The sequence below is a fragment of the Eptatretus burgeri genome, chromosome 4 (genome assembly GCF_056783735.1).
Source record: "Eptatretus burgeri isolate ZD-2024b chromosome 4, Ebu_testis_v1, whole genome shotgun sequence".
NCBI lineage: Eukaryota > Metazoa > Chordata > Myxini > Myxiniformes > Myxinidae > Eptatretus > Eptatretus burgeri.
Window position 1 is genome coordinate 61,757,144 of NC_140964.1, and position 23,534 is coordinate 61,780,677.

Sequence of the window (23,534 nt, forward strand, 5' to 3'; positions counted from 1 at the left end):
CTGCATGTATTTGTCTATATTTTGTGATGAGTCAATTTATTTATGATCCATACATATAACCCATAATGGATTCATATTTTTGGACATATAATACTATTATATTATATTATTTCAGATTCAACATACATAGATATTACATGTAAAATTATAAACAACTTTTTAGTTGAAGAGATTTAATGCCAGAACAATGTTTACTTAAACAACAAACACAACAGGTTTTGGTTATCATGAGATGCTTGATTGTTTTTCAGAAAACATATTTTGCAAAATCATAAATTATCTATTTGTGCTGGATTCTGAAGCTCACCATTAAAAACATGGATAAAGTGGTGAAAATGCACGTTTGTGATGAGTTAATGTAACCAATTTGATGCCAAAAAGAGAACACAGTGTATTGGAAAAGCCAAAAAGTGATTTACTGCAAAATAACGAACAATATTGCTTTACTGGAATAGTTCTACAAAAATAATGGGGTTTTGCACATGAAACAGTGAGTTTAATTTTTCATTCCTTCCAGCTGTATTTACAGGATACGCTACCCTGTCCACCACATCCCTCGGATTATCCACGCTTTGCAAAATCTATCACAAAATGCAACCCAAACCATCAATCTGACCCTCAAGAGCGTCCTCTTGCACAAATATCTTTTCAACGTCATTAAATTCTCCTTGTCTTTCAAGCATTTAATTGCTGTAATTCCCTATTTTGTGCAATATCACACTGTGCAATAATCTTCAACTCTATCAATGAATTGATAGTGACCTTATCAAATGTATATGGGTATGTATATGTATATGTATATGTATATATATATATATATATATATATATATATATATATATATATACATATATATATACATATAGTACATATTGTTGCGAATTCACGCCTGCCGGTGTGCGGACGGCCACGTCACTGGAATCGCGACCGCGTCGCCCACCGGACGGACAATTCAGTCGTGACCCTCCGGGAACTATCGCCCGGAGCCAGTCACGGGTGGGCCTTTTGACCTCACCACAATCGTGCTAATCGGCCACCCGCGTAGGATAGGGTTGTTCGCCAAACTCGACCTACCTAAGTACCCACGCGGATGGTAAACCGGGCGATCGTACCTCGCCGCAGGTCGACTCTGGACACGAACCGCTTAAGCAGTCCGTTCCGTGCTACAGTGATAACCGAGCGGTGTTATCGTCGGCCTCGATGGTTCCGATGAATTACCGGGCGTATTACCCCACTACGAACCCTCTTTACATGAAACAGGATGGAGGGTCAATAAAGAAAAGACGAAGCGAAACGGGAAAACAGTTCACACAAAGCACATTTATTTCCCGGCACACGGAAAGCACACATATACAGCCAAACAGTCAAAATGCACATATAGCAACCAAAACAAAAGCAACAACGACGCAGAGTTACTACCGACTACGCGCACACACGGCAACACTTATACAGTTCTACTTTACAGACGGCGCCAACACAGACGGCGGTCCGCGAGACCGGGGGGGGGGGTCCTACCCGCGACCTCGTGACGCGTTGGCGGGCGAGCCGCAGATGTGGCCGCGTGGCTGTGCCCCGACTCCGTGCTCCTTGGCGGGTTTCATTGGCACTACATTTGGAGTGGGGTGGGAACAGGGCCCCCTTGTTGCACTATCTCAGCGCGGGGGAAAGGGGAATTGTTGATGCCCTGGGGGAGGGAGATGGCTGGCTGGCTTGGGTCCCGCGACGAGCGATCCCACACCGCGACCTCGTCGCCGACTGCCGTCCTTCTCACCTCGGACCCGAGCTCCTTTGCCTCTTCCCGCAACTCTTCTCAGCCGATTCCAGAACCCAACTCGATGACACTCTGATGACTTCGCCACCCGACTCGACTGACTTCTCCCGGCTCTCTTCCACTCTCCAACCAAAACTGACTCACTCTGCCCCAATTCGCCTTGCGCTCGCCGTTTTATAGGCCGGCAGGAGAAAACAATATGCAAATATCCGGATCAGAATGACCTCGGGGGCGGGGCCACGCTCGCCCATTGGTCGGAGGAAAGGGGGCGTGAATCTCCCCTGATCCTAGAATTTGCATATATCGATTTCACACAGACGCGCCTGGAGGCGGGGCCAAGCTGCCCCGTGCTTGCTAATTGGACAAAGGGGAAGTGAACGTGTAGCGTTCTTGATCCGAATTCTCCCTCGGAAAGGCCGCTATTTGCGCTCGCGGCTCGGTGCCTTCGGCACCAATCACCGAACGGGCCCGAGACAGCCCGACGCTCAGTGTTCACAGGTGGTGCGGGAATGGCCATATAAGGAGAGAGGCGAAGGTGTTGGAGGGTTTTCGGTGGTGGTTTGATGGTTATGGTGCCGTTTGGGAATGGCGGTGATGCGATGATGTGGGAGCGAGTTGTGAAGGTAAAGTTCGTGGCTGTTGGTGTTGTTGTTGTCTGAGGGTTGGAGCGTGGTTGTAGTTGGTGACTATTGCTGGTGTGGTGGTTAAGGTGGTTGTTGTGTGATGGCGGTTGAGACGTGGTTGGTTCAAAATAAAGATAGAACAGAAAAACGGCTATCTCAAAGCGTTGCAGCCCGAATGAATCACATAAATTCCCTTGAGACAACGGGTTTGGGGCTAACTACACATGTACTGAGAGATATCTCACCTACGGGCCCTGAATGGTGGTTTGCGAATTTCCACAGCTGTAACAATATATATATATATATATATATATATATATATATATATATATATATATATATATATATATATATTTATCTATAAAAAAAAAAATATATATATATATTTATCTATTAAAAAATATATATATATATATATTTATCGATAAAAAAAAAATATATATATATATATATATATATATATATATATATATATATATATATATATATATATATATATATATATATATATATATATATCCTGGTGTTGGCGCAGTGGTTAGGGCAGCAGCTTGGGATCCAAAAGGTCCTGAGTTCAAGCCCCGTTGGGTCACTGAATTAATACACCAGGGGGTTGACTCAGCCTGTCATCCTTCCGAGGTTGGCGAAATGAGTACCACTATACTGGGCCGGTGTATACCCCGGTTAAAATAGGTGTACCATATCCCTGTGTCGTAAGAGGCGACCAGGGTTGCGTCAGGAAGGGCATCCGGCGTAAAACATGTGCCAAATCACTATGCGGATCATACGGATGATCCGCTGTGGCGACCCCTAACGGAGCAGCCGAAAAAAGAAGAAGAAGAAGATATATATATATATATATATATATATATATATATATATATATATATATATATATATATATATATACATACATACATACATACATTCGCCTCTTGGTGGTCCGACATCAGTCCAATGGAGATCATATGACTATGTCCAACGAAAATTGGGGGAGTGCTCGTCACACTCCACATGCTTTGATTTACCTGCCAATCACATTACGTGCCTTCTGGTTGAATGGTTTGAAATTAGCGGGAACAATCATCTGGGTGGCAGAAGGATGGTTGTTCTTTGCGGATTATGCCGTCATACTGCGTGAGACATAATCCGTGGCAATGCAAACCATAACAGTCAGGAGGTGCATCTGTTGTGTGTGTGTGTGTGTGTGTGTGTGTGTGTGTATGTATATATATATATATATATTTATTTATGTAATATATATATATATATATATATATATATGTATCTGTCTATCTAGCTATATATTACTAAAACTCTCATCTTGTATGTATGTATGTTCCCGGAATACAGCCAAAACGGTACACGATAGCGCAAAAATTTAAGGGCCACCTCACTCACCATTCGCCTGCGGTGTGCAGTATCAAGATTAGTTCAAATCGGGCAACAAAAAAATAATTAAAAAATCAATTCCCGATTCAGTCAAGTACTCTTCGGGAGTATTTGATCAATGCAAACAACCTCAGCAGTATCTTTTACTGGAGCTTTCTTCATTTTTTCTTGAAACGGTGCTCAAAATGAAACTACCAGTCAAGTTTCATCAAAATCGGTTGACTCCTCTGGCCTCCAGAGCTGTCCATTACATACAAACAAACAGACAGACATACAGAAAGACGGAAAACCTGAGAATAAGGGTAGTCTAGCGCCCACCCAATTACTAAAACTCTCATCTTGTATATACGTAAGTATGTATGTATGTATGTTCCCGAAATACAGCCAAAACAGTACACGATAGCGCAAAAATTTTTGGCCCACCTTACTCAACATTCATCTGCGCTGTGCAATATCAATTTCGTTCAAATCGGGCAACAAAAAAATTATTTAACAAGCTCAAATGAGCTAAGATCCTCGTCCTCTTAATGATGACGTCATAAAAACGAATATGACATCATTGTGATGTATCATGTTTGCGATTAATTATCTGTGCTAATGCCCGGCTTGATTCCCGCAAACAAAATTCAAACAGCTTGCCTCGTTTCGGAGATAATGGTATAGGCGATTTCCATTAGCGGCGATATTATGACGTCAACTTCTTTTTCTTGGAAGAATTTCCAAAATCGGAGATGGTTACTGCCTGCATGTGAGCTTTCTGCATATACATGGCAAGTTTCATGAAGATCCGATGAAAACTCTGGGTTGTGAAACAAAAAATGTCAAAAAAAAGGAATGACGTCATAAAAATTGATATGACATCATAGTGATGTATCATATGTGTGGTAATTAATCTCTGCTAATGCCCTGTTCGATTCCCGCAAACAGAATTCTCAAAGCTTGCCTAGTTTGAGATAATTTTTTAGGCAATTTCCATTAGCGGAGATATTTTGACGTCATAACTTTTTTTCGAGGAGGAATTTTCAAAATCGGAGATGGTTACTGTCTGCGCAGAGTATTTTTACATATATGTGCCAAGTTTCAGGAAGTTTCGATGAAAACTGTAGACTGTGAAACAAAAAGGTCCACAATAAGAAGATGAAGACCAACAACGTGAGTAAGACTTTGAGATCCTCCACGAGGATCTAAAAATGAAGATACCTCCAGCGAACTATACCGCTGAGGTTGTTTGCATTGATCAAATTCTCCCGAAGTGTGCTTGACTGAATCGGGAATTGATTTTTTAATAATATATATATATATATACATATATATATATATATATATATATATATATATATATATATATATATATACACATATATATATATATATATATACATATATATATATATATATATATATATATATATATATATATACATATATACATATACACACATTAAAAATCAATTCCCGATTCAGTCAAGCACACTTCGGGAGAATTTGATCAATGCAAACAACCTCAGCGGTATAGTTCGCTGGAGCTTTCTTCATTTTTTTCTTGAAATGATTTATTTAAAAATCTCAAACATTTAGTTTCGACAAAGAATGATTTATTTTTAAGCATAAAATAAACATCGCCATTTTGATCTAATAGTTCCGTGTTCATTAATAAATAAAATTGTGTTTAGAAGATTACACACAATAATTTCTTCGACTTTCTTTTCTCCGTTTTTTCTTTTACATTGACACACAATATCAAGTTTCGTTAAAATCGGGCAATAAAAAAATTATTGAAAAATAAAACCCTTAAGCGGAGTCAATTCCCGATTCAGTCAAGTTTTGGTATGACGATCCATATCGCGCAAGGACAAACCGTGGAGAATGTGTTGATATACCTCGAGAAACTGGTATTTCAGCATCGCCAACTGTATGTGGCTCTTCGTGGAGGAAAGGTGAAGGAAAATGTCAAAGTATTCCTGAAGGATGGGAGATCAACCAAGAATGTTGTCATGAAACGCGTGCTTCGTTGAACGATGACTCCTGAGGTAAATGTTCATATTTTCTTCAAGTTAAAGTTTGACCGTTAAATAATGTTAAAATTTTGTGTCTTTTCTTTTTTTCATCACCCGCTGTCACAATGGGAACCCAACGGGTTCACGGGTCGTCTGGTATATATATATATATATATATATATATATATACACACACACACACACACACACACACACACACACACACACACACACACACACACACACACACACACACACACACACACACACACACACACACACACACACACACACACACACACACACACACACACACACGACTGCCTTTCCTTCACTCTGCAGTCCAACTCATCCTAAACCATCTCAATTGGGTTTAGGTCGGGTGATTGTGGAGGCCAGCTCATCTGATGCAGCACTCCATCACTCTCCTTCTTGGTCAAAGAGCCCTTACACAGCCTGGAGGTGTGTTTTGGATCATTGTCCTGTTGGAAAACAAATGATTGCCTCACTCAGCGCAAACCAGATGAGATTGGCGTATCGCTACAGAATGCTGTGGTAGTCATGCTGGTTAAGTGTGCCTTGAATTCCAAATAAATCGCTGAAAGTGTCACCAGAAAAGCACCTCCACACAATCACACCTCCTCCTCCTTCATGCTTCACAGTGGGAACCACACATGCAGAGATCATCCGTTCACCTTCTCTGCGTCTCACAAAGACACAGCGGTTGGAACCAAAAATCTCATATTTGGACTCATCAGACCAAAGGACAGATTTCCACCGGTCTAATGTCCATTGCTCGTGTTTCTTGGCCCGAGCAAGCCTCTTCTTATTTTGTTGGTCTCCTTCAGTAGTGGTTTTGTTGCAGCAATTCGACCATGAAGGTCTGATTCACACAGTCTCTTCTGAACAGTTGATGTTGAGATGTGTCTGTTACTTGAACTATGTGAAGCATTTTCTTGGGCTGCAATCTGAAGTGCAGTTAATTTCTGAGACTCGTATTCTCATGAACTTCTCTACAGTGGAGGCAACTCTGGGTCTTCCTTTCCTGTGGCAGGCCTCATGAGAGCCAGTTTCATCATAGCGCTTGATGGTTTTTGCAACTGCACTTGAGGAGACTTTCAAAGTTCTGGAAATTTTCCGGATTTACTGACCTTCATATCTTAAAGTAATAATGGACTGTTGTTTCTCTTTGCTTAGTTGAGTTGTTCTTGCCATAATATGTTATACTGCAGTACAGACAAAATAATGGTCTTTCACCAAATCGGGCGATTTACTGTATACCAACCAGAACTTGTCACAACACAACTGATTGGCTCAAATGCATTAAGAAGGAAAGAAATTCCACAAATTAACTTTTGACAAGGCACAGCTGTTTATGGAAAAGCATTCCAGGTGACTACATCATGACGCTGGTTGAGAGAATGCCAATAGGGTGCAAAGCTGTCATCAAGGCAAAGGGTGGCTACTTTGAATAATCTAAAATATAAAATACATTTTGTTTTTTTAAACACTTTTTTGATGATTGCATAATTCCATGTGTGTTATTTCATAGTTTTCATGTCTTCACTATTATTCTACATTGTAGTTATTAGTAAAAATAAAGAAAAACACTTGAATGAGTAGATGTGTCCAAACTTTTGGCTGGGACTGTATGTATGTATATATATATATATATATATATATATATATATATATATATATATATATATATATATATATATATATATATACTGAAACGCAAAAGAAACTTACCGCTTGTATGAAATGTAATAAAATTGTAACACTTCAAAATAAAACAAACCAACAATTGCTAATTGAAACATTGGCATTTTATTGATGACATGTCAAGTTTTTGACCAAGATACACCATCTCATAAGTTTGTTCTTCAGTACGGAACAGCACAGGGTGCAATGCTAGTCCCCTTTCAATGGCGTGTGTGGCCACCATTGTTTTGGATACAGGCAGTGCATCATCGGCGCATACTGCCTACCAGTCTTTCGATGGATTGCTGCTGGATTCTGTCCCACTCAGTCCTCAATGTCTGAAGCCATCTGACTTAGGACCATCTGCCTGTCCAGCCTTGCAGTGGTGACTCTTGGCCTCCCTGATCGAGGTCTGTCATTTGCAGGGTTGTGGAGGGTGTCTCTGTCCACCAGGGCCGAAATCGTCTGGTGTGAACAGCCAAGGCGACGTGCCACCTCACAGTAGCTCAATCCACCTTGCAGTATGCCCAAGGCACACTGCCGTTGATCCATTGACAATCGTGGCATGTTGATTGAAATGCCCATTTTGCACTGGCCTCTTTAAAGCCAATATCAAGACATCACGTGCAGCTCAAAAAAAAAAAAAATCCCATACCCCTTGGCTAATCACTGACGGTCAAAACGGCTGTTCAACAGCTGTGCTATGAACTGACCATTGAAGGTTCAAGTGACCGTTTCGTCTGACAGTGAGGACACTATTGTCCACAAACAAGTTCACACATTCACTACACGCAGTGTTATTGTTGATATTTGAAGGTTTAAAATGTGGTAAGTTTCTTTTGAGTTTCAGTGTATATATATGTGTATATATATGTGTATATATGTGTATGTATATGTATATGTATATATATGTATATGTATATATATATATATATATATATATGTATATGTATATATATATATATATATATATATATATATATATATATATATATATATATATATATATATATACACAGACAGAGAGACTACACCTCTTTTCAAATTTTTTACCTTTTTTGCCTTATCGCATGTAATTAAATTGCATTCAATCAGACTTTTTCCACCTTTACTTCCACATTGTAACCCATACCTTCTACAAATTTCAGAAAATTAATTAAAAATACAAAACTAGAATATCTTGGTTGGATAAGTGTCCACCCCCCTGAGTCAATACTTGGTGGAAGCACATTTGATAGCAATTGCAACTGTGATTGTGTTGGGATAGGTCTCTCCCAACTTTTCACACCTTGATGGGGTAATATTTGCTCATTCTGCTGTATACAACTGTTCAAACTCAGTCAAGTTGCTTGGGGAGGAGCGTTTATGGACAGAAAGGTTCAAGTCATGCTCCAGATTTTCGATTGGATTTTGGTCGGGGCTCTGTCTGAACCACTCAAGGAAATTTATCTTTTTGTTCCTTTCCCACTCCAGTGTAGCTTTGGCTGTGTGCTTCAGGTCTTTGTCATGCTGAAAGGTGAACTTCCATCCCCATTTCAGTTTTCTTGCAGAGAGCTGCAGGTTTTCCTCTTGGATTTTTCTGTATTTTGCTCCATCCATTTTCCCTTATGTCCTGACAAGTGCCCCAGTCCTTTCTGGTGAGAAACATCCCCTTAACATGGTGCTGCCACAACCATGCTTCACAGTAGGGATGGTGTTCTTTGGGTGATGTGCTATGTTGGGTTTGTGCCAAACATAATGTTTTGCATTTAGGCGAAAAAAATTCCTTCTTGGTTTCGTCAGACCACAAAACTTTTGGCCACATGGATTCAGAATCTCCGAAGTGTTATTTTGGCATCCATCAAACAGGTCTCAAGGTGGGTTATTTTAAGTATTGGCTTCCTTCTTGATACCGTACTGTGCAGGCCAGACTTGTGGATTGCTTGGGATATTGTTGTGACATGCACACAGTGACCAGTCTTTGTCTTAAAGGCCTATGACTTTCAAAGTTGCCATTATCTTCTTAGTGACCTCTCTGATCAATCTCCTCCTTACTTGGTCATCTAGTTTCGAGGGACGGCCTGATCGAGGCGGGGTGTTGGCGGTACCATACACCTTCCACTTCTTAATGATTGTCTTGACTCAGCTCCAAGAGATATTGAAGGCGTTTGAAATATTTTTAGACCCATCCCCTGACCTTTGCCTTTTTACAACCTTATCCCAGAGGAGTTTTGAAAGCTCATTGGTGCGCATGGGTGAGTCTTTGCTGTGAAATGCACTACCAAGCAGAGGAAACCTACAGGTACAGTTGATTTTATTCTGAAACTAGAAGGGCACTCGTTAGATTGTTTACCTCCGCAACGTAATGCCTGATCCATGAGAACAATTGGGCCCAATACATTTTTGAAATATCATCTAACACAGTACTATGTCTTTTTTGGCCCCATCTCTCAATGATGAAGAATCACTTTACAAATTAAAAAAAATTATTGCATCCAGATGCAGATTTGGATCTTCACCAAAATCGAACCACTTCATCTTTGCCACACACCCAACCTGTCCATTGAGTTTCGTCTGAATTCGTCCACAATTTTTGAGATGTCATGCTATATATCGGTTTCACACTATCTTGCAATGGTGAAGAATCACTTAGAAAATTATCAGATCCGGATTCGGATCGTCACCAACATTGAATCCATTCTTCCATGTCACACACCAAACATGTCCACCAAGTTTATTCTGGACCCGTCCACAACTTTTTGAGATATTCTGTATACATACAAACAAACAGACAGAAAGGGGTGAAAAGATAACCTCCTTCACCTTAGGTGGCAGAGGTAATAATCAGAATCAGAACAATTTAGCACAGTTGGAGGCCAATTAACGTGGTATGTGATATTGAAGATGATTGGTTGCACCTGAGCGAATTTACAATTGCTATTATGTGGGTGGTGGACATTTATCCAACCAAGATATTCCAGTTTTGTATTTTTAATTAATTTTCTGAAATTTGTAGAAGTTATTTTTCATTTGGAAGTTATGGGTTACAATGTGGAAGTAAAGGGGGAAAAAGTCAGATTTCGATGAAATTAAATTCCAGTCTATAAGTCAAGAAAAGGTGAAAAATTTGAAAGGGGGTGTAGATTTTCTATAGACACTGTACATATTGTGTAAATTAAAGTTGCTGACCATATATATATATATATATATATATATATATATATATATATATATATATATATATATATATATATATATATATATATATATATATATATATATATATTTGTAAAGCAAAGCCAATGACCAACAAGTGCCCAACTGACACATGGACACATTGTCTTCCACCCCACCAATCTGGCATCCTCACCAATCACAGTTAGGAGTGCATCATTAACCAGTATACCGTGAGACTTTAAAGTCATGAAAGTGGATGTAACAGCAATGTGTTGCCCTGCTGAGCCCCAAAAAGGGGAAATTTAGTCGGTAGTTTCGCTTTTCATGTGCATGGTGACAGAATTTGATCTTGATATTTTTGCACTGCAAGAGGCCCTTCTGGGGCTGCAGCCATGATGTTGTCATGACGGTATTGTCACGGGTCGGAAAACTTAACTAACCATCTTCATAGAATTCCCAACCACGAAAGATAATGGTGATGCCTTATTGTTGTGATTTGTGGGGTGGAAAACAATGTGTCCATGTGGAAGATGGTACCTCTTGATCCTAGATCGTGTAGCAATAGCTGCAATGGGACTCAAACTGGTGTCCTCACCAATCTCAGTTTGGAGTGCATCATCAACCAGGATAAAGCCGTAAGGCTTCAAAATCAGTAAGTGGTTGGAACAGCAATGTGTTGCCCTGACGAGCCCCAAAAAGGGAATAACTCATCGGTAGCTTCACTTTTCATATTCTTGGTGATGGCATTTGGTCTGGTATCTTTTCACAGCAAGAGGCCCCACTGGGGCTGCAGTCACGAAATCGTCACGACAGTGTGGTATACAGCTATAGTAATTTTTAATTGAGATACAAGAATAGGTACATATAAGCATTGCCTAGCAACCAGTTAGAGTGTAAACCCCATTGTCTTGGGTCACGCAGCCTGCCTTGACCAGATTGAGGCTGCACTGGCCCACTTACATTTATGGATATTTTCATAATTATGTTTTTCCTTGGATATTGCCTTTACCTACAAAGTACTAAACATTTATATCACCGAGTCAGTGAATCAATCAGTGGTAAGAAAGAGCTTTACATAGTAGATATATGAACATACGTAATATACTGATGGGGCATGCTTGAAGAATGCAAGCAAAAGCTCGAGTGCATCCTACATGCAGACTTCATAAACCGAAGCTTTGTATATTTGATGACGTGGATTGTGCTTGCATTGTGCAAGCAGCTAAATCACTCAAGTAAATCAAGAATGAGTGATCAGAGATTGCTATTTATTACCTCTGCCACCGAAGGTGAGTGAAGGAGGTTATGTTTTCACCCCTTTCTGTTTGTCTCTGTCTGTTGGGTCGTCAAAATAGGTGACCCTTATTGTCAGTAATTCTGTCAGTTTGTTTGGATGTTTGTTTGTTTGTCATTAGCATAATTGGTAGTAAACGTGGGCCGATTTTGACCAAACTCGGGTGGTAGGTACATCTTATGACCTCGTGCTTTGGAAATTGTGATGGTTGCTTGGGACGCTTTGGTTCCCCAGCAACAACTGAAAAACCTTCAAAATCGGTACCGTTCATGCGAAATCGATTCTGAAAGCTATTATCCCACGTAGGGTTATGAAATTTGGCACGAATGATCTACAGGTGATGCTCTATCAAATATATTCCGTTTTTTTGTGATATATGGAATACTTTACCCGCAGCGCCCCCTACAATTAGGGTATGCGCGAAAATTGAAGGCCCCCTAGCGACCAGGTGAGTGCATCGATACGAATGAAACTTTGCAGGTTCATGGTACTCAATGAGTACTACAACTTTGCCTCAGGACATATTGACCGATTTCGCTTGGGTCAGGGGTCAAAGGTCAATTAGTGCAAAAATCGATAACATGCGAGAGCTGGAGGTGCCTTCGCGCCAAATGCTACTCCTCCTAGGGTTATGGTTGGATGGTCATGAAAATTCACACGAATTGTCTGGAATACATTGTGCACAAACGATCGAGCCGAATTTTCGATTTAGATCTTTGTTCACCCACAGCACCCCCTCAAACTTTTGGGATTTCCGATTTCAAACCGCATTTTCGGTACTTTTCATTCAAATGGATACCGAGTAGTTATCAGTGGATGGAACTGGATTAGATTTGATATGCATAATCTTAAGGTGATTCCCTATCCACTATATGACATCCATTTTGCTCTATATCTTATAGTTTCCATGCTCGGCGACCCATCGCCGCCTACCGGCTTGTCTGTTTGTTTGTCTGTTTGTGTACAGGATATCTCAAAAAGTTGTGGACGGATCCGGATGAAATTTTGTGGACAGGTTGGATGTGTGACAAGAACAAACTGATATGATTTTGGTGAAGTTCCGCATCCGGATCTGACTACAATAATTTTTTAACTGTATCTTCATCAGTGAGAGATCGGGCGATGCTGATATATAGCATGACATCTCAAAAAGTTGTGGACAGATTTGAATGAAGCTTGGTGGAGAGGTTAGGTGTGTGACAACGAAGAAATGATTCGATTTTGGTGAAGATCCAGATCCTGATCTGACTACTAGAATTTTTAAAGTGATTATTCACCATTGACAGATAAGCTAAAAATGATATATAGCATGCTAAAAAAACACCAGATCCGGATATGGATACGAGATGTTATTAAATTTTTAAAGTGATTCTTCACCATTGATCGGGCAAAAAACGATATAGTACTGTATAGCATGATATTTCAAAAAGTATTGTGCCCGATATGTTCTCGGGGATTAGGCATTAGGTTGCGGAGGTATGCGCTCTACCGAGTGCCCTTCTCGTTGAAACAGTTTTGCTGTGTGGACTTTGCTTCCCCGCTGATGGACCTCTGGTAGCATTTACTTGTTACTGCATTTAGATCTTGGATTGATTGCTGGATCTTGAGTGTTGACTACTTCCTTATATCTTTGATGTTTGTTCTTTTCCTTTTCTTTCATACCTCTTTTTAGTTTTTCACAGTTCCTTTTACTGTTTCATACCTCTCTTTATTCCTATTTCCCTTTTAAATAGCCCCCCCCCTCCCCAATACCTGTACTGTATTTTTCTCTTCATTTGTGGGACATGAGCTGCCTGCCCTAGTGTTCACGAAAAACCAGCAGCTGCTGACTTTGATACAGTTTTAAGGTTGGGGTAATGACTGTCACACCGTGATCACAAGGCATTGTCAGTGTAGGTGGTGGAACTTTCAGTTCTATACCAAGTAGCACCTGCCTCAAGCGAGGTAGCCCCTCACCAATAGGTATCCTGGTCAGCCTGTCTCTTCTGTCTGGTCTGAGCCAACCGGACTAGGTCAAAAACCGAAGAGTGACAAGAATGTCAGACTTACGAGCAACGAAAAAGCATACAGCGTCAGAATGTGAGTTTGTTTTGTCAAGTACATGTAAAGCTGTTTATAAAAAAAGTGTAATTCCTTGAGATGTTTGTGTTGTAAAGTTTTTATACCTTGTGAAACTTTTGTTTGTGATGTGACAGGTAAAGCTTTTGTTGTTGATTGCCAATGTTTGTTGGGATGTAAATCAAAGTACATTATTTATCTTCTCACTTGTGGAGATTTTGGATTGCAATATGTTGGTAAAACTTCTCGATGTTTACATCAACGTTTGAATCAACATAGGTCTGCACTCTGCTGTATTGTCTGGTATTAAGACTTATTTATATAATCATTTAAATGAAGTTTGACATGCTTTCAGTCGTTGTTCTATTCAAATTATAGATTCAGTTCATGTTCATAATTTTGATAACAAAGAGGAGTGTAATGTTGAGCTAGAATACAAAGAGGATTTTTGGATCAGGACATGATGTGCGATCTATATTTTGGGCCTTAATGATGGTACAAGGTACTGGGTCAGTTTTTAAAGGTAATGTTTTGGTAACGAGTATTTTACTAATCCAATCAGAAGGAGACCCACAGGTCATGGGCATCGAATTCGGTGTCGTACGGCTCCAAAAACGGAAATTTCAGAGATAATTGATAAACTTGAAGGTTTTTATGTCGGAAAGGTTTTTCATGATTTTTATGTTCTTCTGAGGTCATGTTCCAAACAAGCCTGAGCAAATATTCTCCAGAGTTTAGCAGGTTCATATGACGTGCTCGTTTTTGATCGAAGCTTTTTGTAGTAGGGTTCTGATAAAGATGTCTACTCCCAAAGCTGATGGGATCTGCAAGTTCTTAGTTTGTGATTTTTACAGCAAGCAGGTAGATGGGCTTCGGCTTCATTCTATTTTTAGGGATACGAGTGTGGAGAGTTGATTACCAGACAAAGTAGGGAGCGAACCCCATTGAATGTTTATTTCACTTTCACGAAGACCATAGGACAATCCTTATTCAATGAATGAATTTCTTGAAACTCTTAGTGTAGATATAGTAAAGGACATTTTGGAAACTGATGTGCATGTTTGTCTTCCCTCTTTTTTATATGGTCCTTGTGGACACGTAGATTATGGGGATTTGAATATAATTAGTAATAGTGAAATTAGAGATCTGATGAAAATGGGAGCTAAATATAGGGAACCAGTTACTCAACCTTGGAGCTACATTGGATCTTCAATTGTTGACTCTGTCTCTAATTTTGTTAACAAAATGTGAACCAAGTTTAAGTCATCTGTAAACAGTTGTAATGCATGGTTTAACAGAGTTGTGGAAGTCCTGGATAATCGGATTGAGTGTTTTAGTAGTCGGGGCTTGCTTTCACTGGGTCGATCTAAACCAGTGTTGAACAAGCTGAGTGTTCGTAAAGGCATTCGGGATCTCCATGACAGCTATGTAATAGCTCCAGCAGATAAACCTGCTCATAATTTTGTTGTGGTTTGTAAAAAGTTTTATATGGAGGTTTTAGTAAGAGAGTTAGGCATTGAAAAGGTTACTTTCACTCGAATAGGAGATATGTTCCTTGTCATAAGTCACTCCAAGACATTATCACTAAGCATCAGGAATATTTAGTTAATAATTTCAGTATTCAATCTAAAGAGGTAAATCTTTGTATTCCTCGACTTTTCTGGATTCCTAAGCTTCATAAGAACCCATACAAGTATGAGTTTATAGCGGGTGCCAGGCAGTGTTCTAACAACAAGTTTTATTTTATTTTATTGTGCTATTATTTTTTTGTATACCTTGTTGAGGCTCATATGAGAGCTAAACATTATCGGTTATAGTTAACTCAGGCTTTCAAGTTGTTAGTGAACAGTTCAGGAAATATTGTTTGGCAATTGAGAAAAATTCTGGTATTAACACTTCCTGGAGCATCAATTCTTCTTTAGAGTTCTTTGATAGAATGAGATAAGTCAACATCAAGTCGGTTGAAGTTTTTGTTTTTTCAACTTTTATTTACAAATTTGGATTTAGTACTTGTGAAAGATTCACTCTTCAAAGTAATTGACAAGGTTTTTAACTCTTTTAATCAGTGATTAGGTCATCTCGGAATAAAGCCGGACCAAATGTCCGTATGTCCGTCAACAATTTTTCTTTCCGATCTTGATGAAACTTAGTATGTGGGTAGAGGTCCATGAGTGTTGTACAACGATATAACTTTTGTCCGGGTTCAAGGTCAGGGACGAGGTCACGTAAGTTATAAAAATCGCCATTTTCAAAACCTATCTAGTCTGCCATTCTACAAGATATTCGGCAACTGTTTATTGATTATGATAGTAAAAAATATTATCTTGTATCTAACCGGACAGATTTTTCAATTTCCTTCCCGTTTGATTGTCATGTGATCTGGAAGATGGCCAAAAACGCCGATGCGATTCGCAAAGAAGGAAGGAAGGAGAAATGAAATATAAATAATATGGGAAAGGCAAAGCCTAGAAGCGAACGTATAATTCTTCTTGCATTCGCTTCTGACTTTACATAAAACTTGTTCACAACTGTAAAATTGCCAACTATACCGTGGTACGTATAAACGCCGCACAGCTGATGATTTTGACGCAATTTCCGGTTACTTCGGCCTGGATTCGGGATCAGCGAACAAATAATGTAAATCACGATTAAAAAATATTTTTTGATGATGGAAGATATCTTTATTAAAATTAACTTTGGGGGAAAAAGAATTGAATAAATAAATAAATAAACGATCACTTCTGGTCAAGAATAAAAGAAATTAAAAGTTCCGGAAAGAGTTTCAAAATCACTCCCTGTCATGTTAAATACAAAATAAACACTTCCTGTCATGAAAAAAAATCACCTTCGGAAGTATAAAATTAACTTTGGGAAAAAATAAATAAATAAACACTTCCGGTCAATATCTCCCAGCATGCATCATTCCCCATGAAAAAAACCAGCAACAAAACAAAAAAAACGGAAGCAAAATGGTCAGAGCCAATGACACGGATTCACAATTGCCAAGGTATTGTGTTGTTTTTGTTGTTTCCTATTCTCTCATGTGCACGCGTTAAGTAATATTCACAAGATAGAAATAAAACCCAATCGTGTTTATACACCGCACAGCGTTTAACAACAACCGGAAGCAAAAAGTCATAGCTAACGACACGGATTCCAAATAGCCAGGGCTGTTGTGTTGTTGTTATTTCCTATTCTCTCACATGTACGCGTTAAGTATTAAGCTCACTTCATTCGCTATAAAACACATTTTTAGCCTTTTATATTAATACATTTTCCGCTGAAGGTGCAAAAGTTTCAAAACCCGAAATGTAAACGTCGGCATTTATTTTCAAAATATAATTTCGTGCGCACGCGCCAAAATGCTGAGTCATCTTTAACCAAACTGCGCAGTTCGAGCTTCACAGTAGAACTGCGCAGTAGTCTTCGGTCATAACTGAACATTGAGAACTTGTGGTATTACAGAGATGACCGTCACCCCCACACGGGGGTAATTTTTATGTGTCAGGTTTGATGGAGCATTCTTTTTTAAAAAGAAATACTCAAGTTTTCATTGTTTCGATAAGCAGAAGTTTGAGGATGCTGTTAATATTATTTCATTAAATACATTTGTGTCTTTTTGTGGGAAAATGTTTCAATCGATTAATTGTATTCCCATGGGTGGGAATGACAGCCCCCTACAGCGGACGTTTTTCTTATTTTCTGTGAATTTTCATTCATGCAGAAACTGATGAAGGAGAAAAAAAAAGAGGATTAGCGAAAAAAAATTATCTCGCACAGTACATGTTGTTATGTAGATGATATTTGTGTGGTTAACTGTAATTGTTTTGATAGGCAGCTTCACAAGATTTATCCAGAGAGCCAATTGTAAACAGGAGTGGTAATTGTCTAGTTGCTGCATATCTGGATGTTATTGGTTAGAGTTGGACAGAATGGTTTTAGTCCAAGTGTATTTCATAAAGGTGATGTTTTCAGTCTCCCTGTAGTCTTGTATACCTTTCCAGGTTTCAATGTACCAATTAAAATGAGTTGCAATGTGTTTTCAAATCAGCTAGATTTGCAAGAATTTGAGTAAAGGATGATTTTGTGGAACGTGCTGAGAAGGTTTTTTTCCATCATGTTAAGCAGGGAATATTTCGCTAATTGTTTGATCAGGACTTGTGAGAATGTCTTGAGACTCCATCATCACCTTTTATGTAAGTTTGGTTGGTTTTCATGTAAATAAGTTCCCATTGCATTGCATTTGATGTAATCATTATGAATTAATTATTTTAGTGAGGTAAATTCTTTAATTAATATTATTGGTTAACCAGGATTAAGTTGATTTATACTTATATTTATAGATGGTATTAAATAATGGAGGTATTTGTATAAAAAATACAATACCTAAGTATAATTTATAAAATACATTGTAAATCAGCATTAACATATTTTATTGGTGAGTATATGTATGTGGTTGCGAAGATACACAGTGCAACATGTTAAAATCCGTTGTTAATGACAGTTTGAATATTTTCATGACAGTTTCAGGCTACAGTTAGATGGAGGTGCTGTGTAATGGGCATGTCTACAAGGTAAATTGTTCATTGCTTCATATATTATCAGATAAAGTGGTGTAAGATTAAAGTTATTAATATGTGGTAATACTTTAAATAAAAGTAATGATTAAATAAGTTGGAATAAAGATATTTCATTGCTGTGTTGACTGACTGTGGGCACAACTTTGACGTGTGGATCCATTGATGTTGAGTAATCTACTGATGTGGACCTGTGACCGGGGTTGTGGATCCGCCATGTGGAGAGGATTTGGGAAGAAAGGATCAAAACCTCGATGAAAAATGGTGCCCAGCTGATGATCTGGGCAGTTGGGAAATCAGTCAATTGCTTATAAGTTAAGGTTATAACTTCAAATAAAATAACTTTTGTAAGTTCTTACCAGCACGTGTGTGTGTGTGTGTGTGTGTGTGTGTGTGTGTGTGTGTGTGTGTGTGTGTGTGTGTGTGTGTGTGTGTGTGTGTGTGTGTGTGTGTGTGTGTGTGTGTGTGTGTGTGTGTGTGTGTGTGTGGGTGTGTGTGTTATATCTGGTTTCCTTCTTGGTTGGGACTGGTGCAGTAATTGGTCTTTATTTTGATTTACAGCTCTTGACAGTGTAAACGCAACACATGTAAAGTTATAAAATAAAACTATTGTTTTCATAATAATGGGTTGTTTGGTAACATCAAGAGTTGGAGTTTGTAATTCTAGGTCGAAGACAAATATTTAGGGGTGGATTTGGAACTTATGAACGGAAGTGGAAAATAAATATTAATTTTGATGTTATTGTAGGTGCTCCCACACTACACATCTTCAAAAACAGAGCTAATTCAAGTTATCTTGTTAAGATATCACCTTTCCATTTTTATACGTTGATTGATTATAGATTAGTAACGATATATGTAATAAGTTGCAAGAGAGATAGTGATTCTATAATATGATCTGCGTTCGATTCCCAAACCGACAACGATAAATACAGTATGGTCTGGTACAGTGTAACAGTGATTTATAATATTTTTAATGGACTAGCAGAGTACCTGCCTTGCGGGCGATCTTGTTCCAAGCATGCAACACGTTCTTCTGACACATATCTTCATTCAGGCGGTGGATAGGCAACTGACAACTGCCTCAATCGCTCCCGAAAATAAAAATAAAAATAACCTGGGTTACGCGCATAAAGCAAGAACATACTGACAGCTTATACTTAAAAACACCTCACTCCGTGAAAAACGTGGGGATAGAAATACTGTTCTGTAAATGGTGAGGACTTGAAATACCCTTTCCCACCTGGTGCTACACGATACACATTTACATAGAGAATTTGCATCCCCCGCACCCCCTCTCTCATTCTTCCCAGTACCACCAGTAAATATACAAACAGCCCTATACACTAATTGGGGTCATGCTGACGCTATGTTGCAAGTCTGGATGCAATCGGCCCAGAACTGTAGGAAGATTAGCGCAATAAACAAACAAACGTACAAATGAAAATTCACTCGCAGAGTGACACTTGGCAAAACAGAATGGCGCTCAGTAGAGCGCATACCTCTGCCAGGCTGAACAAATCTTGTATCCCACTGATAGGTCGGATCTGAATCCGGACCTTTTAAACCACAATCGAATCGGCTTGTTCTTGTCACCTAACCAACTCTTCCATCTCGTTTTATCACAAGTCGTCCACAACTTTTAGGGATATCATGCTACAGATAGTTTTTGGCGCCATCTCTCAAGGGTGAAAAATCACTTAAATTCGTCCATCTGGAACCATATTCGGATCTTCACCAAAATTGAACCAATTAGTCCTTTTCACACACCCAACCTTTCCACAAAGTTTCTGTCCATAACCTTTTGAGATTTCATGCTAAATATCGTTTTGGCCCTATTTCCCAATGGTAAAGAATCACTTGAAAAATTCTCAAATCCAGATCCGGATCTTCACCAATATTAAACGTTGCTGTCCTTGGTCGGTCAACTACGCAAGTACAGAAAAAATTTCAGAATGATTGCTTGAAGACTGTGACCAACTTTCATGTGACAAATAAACAGACAGACAGACAGACAGACAAACAAATGCTGCAGACCAACATACTTGGCAAATAATTTTTTTCTCCAAGTAACAAACACCGGTCCATGAATTATAGTAAGGGTGATGAAGACGGAAAATTTGCTGCAAAACATAAACTCAATTTCCTAAAAACAGGAAATCCTATATTTCTGAGTCTCTTCCCCAGAATGCTCCAAGACGACAGGATCAAGCAAGCCTCGCCCTGCTGAATGTCTCCGCCCTCTTTACTCCGAGGTATCCCTGGGTGGTGTATTTCACTTCCATTGTGATGCAAAAACACAGGGAATAATAAAATGAAAAAAAAACACTCATGGAGCGACACTTGGCAAAACAGAACAGCACCCGGTGAGCACATACCTCCGCCAGGCTGAATAGTTTACATTTTGTATCCCACTGATAGGCTGGATCTGAATCCAGACCTGAACCAAACTCGAATCGACTTGTTCTTGTTACCTAACCAACTCATCCACCTAGTTTTGTCACAAGTCATCCACAACTTTTAGAGATATCGTGCTATACATAGTTTTTGGCCCCATCTCTCAATGGTGAAGAATCACTTTCAAAAATTCTCAGATCCGGATCCGGATTCGGATCTTCACCAGAATTTAATCGATTCGTCCTTGTCACACATCCAACTTGTCATAACGATTTTAGTCTGAATCCATCCATAACCTTTTGAGATATTGTTCTATATATTGTTTTTGGCCCTATCTCTCAATGGTGAAGAATCACTTAAAATATTCTCAGATCTGGATCCAGATTCAAATCTTCACCAAAATTAAGCATTGCTGTCCTTGGCCAGTCAACTGCATACACAAAACATTTCAGAATGATTGCTTGAAAACTGTGGCCAAAAATCATGTGACAGACAGACAAACAGACAGACAAACAAACTCTACAGACCAACATATTTGGCAAAAAAATTTTTTTCGCCGAATAATGATTTTTTTTTTCTTTTGATATTTTTGATAATTGATTTTGGCAATCTCATCTGTCTACCTAATCAAGTATTTTTGAATGTAAGGCCTTCGGTCTGCGTTCAACTTGCCGGAACAAAGCAATCTTTTACACTTTTGGGTTAATTCACAGCAAATTGGATCATAAATACAGGAAGGATATGCATTGACGAAAACATGTTCTGAATATTTGTTATAACCAGGGTGCCTGATCCAGAGATTTGAGTGTATATGTAAATGTACAATCCTTAAAATATGCACTGAAACATTGACCACAGTACACCATCCGTAAATGATGAATGTTTAGGACTTCCGACCACTCACTGTACATCGTCTGTAAATGACAAACACACACTTCTCAAACCATACTACCATAAAACTGAGAAACACCTGCCCCCTTAGGGAGCGATAATGACCATGCCAGATCATGTGATATGCCATTATCTTCAGTCGTGTGACCCTCCGTGAGCAGAGCAAAGCTGCACAGGCCAACTTTTGTTTTCAGGTATTTTCGTTTATTGACATTTCGCAACATTTTAGGATTTTTTTTCCCTAGAACATAGGCTTCAAGTTATATCAGTGTACAGTTTCAATCTTCTAGCCCACCAGCAAAATACTAAACATTTGCATGAGTGAGTCAGTGAATGAGTTGGTGAGTAATTTATAATGCGTCGGGAGCTCCGACCTCAGCCGAATGCCATGACGTCACCGTCGCAATGCACGGTTATGTCGACAGCTACCGGAAGCGCTTCTTGCAGCACAAATTACCATGTAAAATGTAAGATATAATGTCAAAAACTGTCACAAGTGAATGAAAATGCAATTACTGACTGGTTCCACCCTTATTAGGGAATCATCAGGGCAACTCAGCAAGTTTACATCCACTTGTGACTTTGAAACCTCATGGTTATATCACCATCATTGTGCGACTCCAAATGGTGAGTAGTGAGAGTGCCCAAACCGCTTCCAATGCAGTCCTTGCTGCACAGTTCCGGGAGTGATAAGCCCTGCAGAAACATTATCTCTCCAAGTTGTGTGTGGTGATCGCAAGAATCCCAATTTAGTCCAAAGGGTTCAGTACTCCTAAAATATCTGTTTTTTTAATTCTGTGAATCTCCATTTCTAGATAATGATTGAAAGACTGATTAAGCAACCTACTTAAGCTGGATAACTAATTAATTAATATTGTTACGGCTGTGGAAATTCACAGAACACCATAAAGGTCCTTAGTTCAGTTAGATCGATAAGTCTGTGTTCAGTTAGATTTCCCCACCGTTGTTTAATGGGAATTTTTCGTGTCACAGGGCTATGATTCTTTGAGATAGCCATTTTTCTTTACTATTGTTATTTTGGACAAACCACCAACATCACTCATCAACCGCTTCACAGCAAACGCCAACCACAATTACGCTAATCACCTAACCACCTTTCCCGCTACCGATCCCCTTCTCCACAAACCAAACCACAACCCTCTCCGCTCATAAAAACCGTCTACAAAGTGAAAAGGAACCAGGGATTTCGAGAACGCCAAGGAAAAAGAGCAAGGTATATCGGTGGCGCGCGGATTTTCCCGCCTGTTTTTCCCGCGCGCTGATCGGGGAGATTGTTCGTCATTGGTCAGTTTTTGGAAGTGAGGCGCTGGAAATGAGGAACGCCCCCTTTCTCGAAGCTTCCCGCAGGAGCTGGAAGGGGGGCGGAGCGATAAACAGGGAGGAGCGAGGCGTTGGAACTGAGGGATATAAGGGCGTGCAGGATGCCAGGTCTGGGTCTTCGTGGTGGTTTTCGTCTGTGTGAGTGTTGTGTGTTGGTGGTTTCTTCTGGTGGTCATCTTGGTCGGGATCTTCGGCTTGTGGTGGCCTGTCTGTGGAGAAGCGGTCCGTGGGACGACCTGTTCGACGGAGCTCACAGTCGGTGGGGAGTCTGGGCGTGGCACCAGGGACGCGGACGGGAGGCGCTGCTTGGCCAGCTCTGTCGCGCAAGCCTGC

The 23,534-nt window shown here is 39.5% G+C and overlaps 1 protein-coding gene and 1 long non-coding RNA gene across 4 annotated transcripts in view; one reads left to right on the plus strand and one right to left on the minus strand.

Annotated features, from left to right (window-relative positions):
* LOC147028189 (uncharacterized) overlaps window positions 1–23,534 on the minus strand; it is a 120,991-nt gene that overhangs the window by 46,658 nt on the left and 50,799 nt on the right. The gene's annotated exons all lie outside the window — the stretch shown is intronic.
* Window positions 5,412–23,534, plus strand: part of LOC147028190 (uncharacterized) — a 63,576-nt gene continuing 45,453 nt past the window's right edge. For both annotated transcript variants that reach the window (XR_015057457.1, XR_015057456.1), the window contains exon 1: window positions 5,412–5,816. This is a non-coding gene — a long non-coding RNA (uncharacterized LOC147028190). The remainder of the gene's footprint in view (window positions 5,817–23,534) is intronic.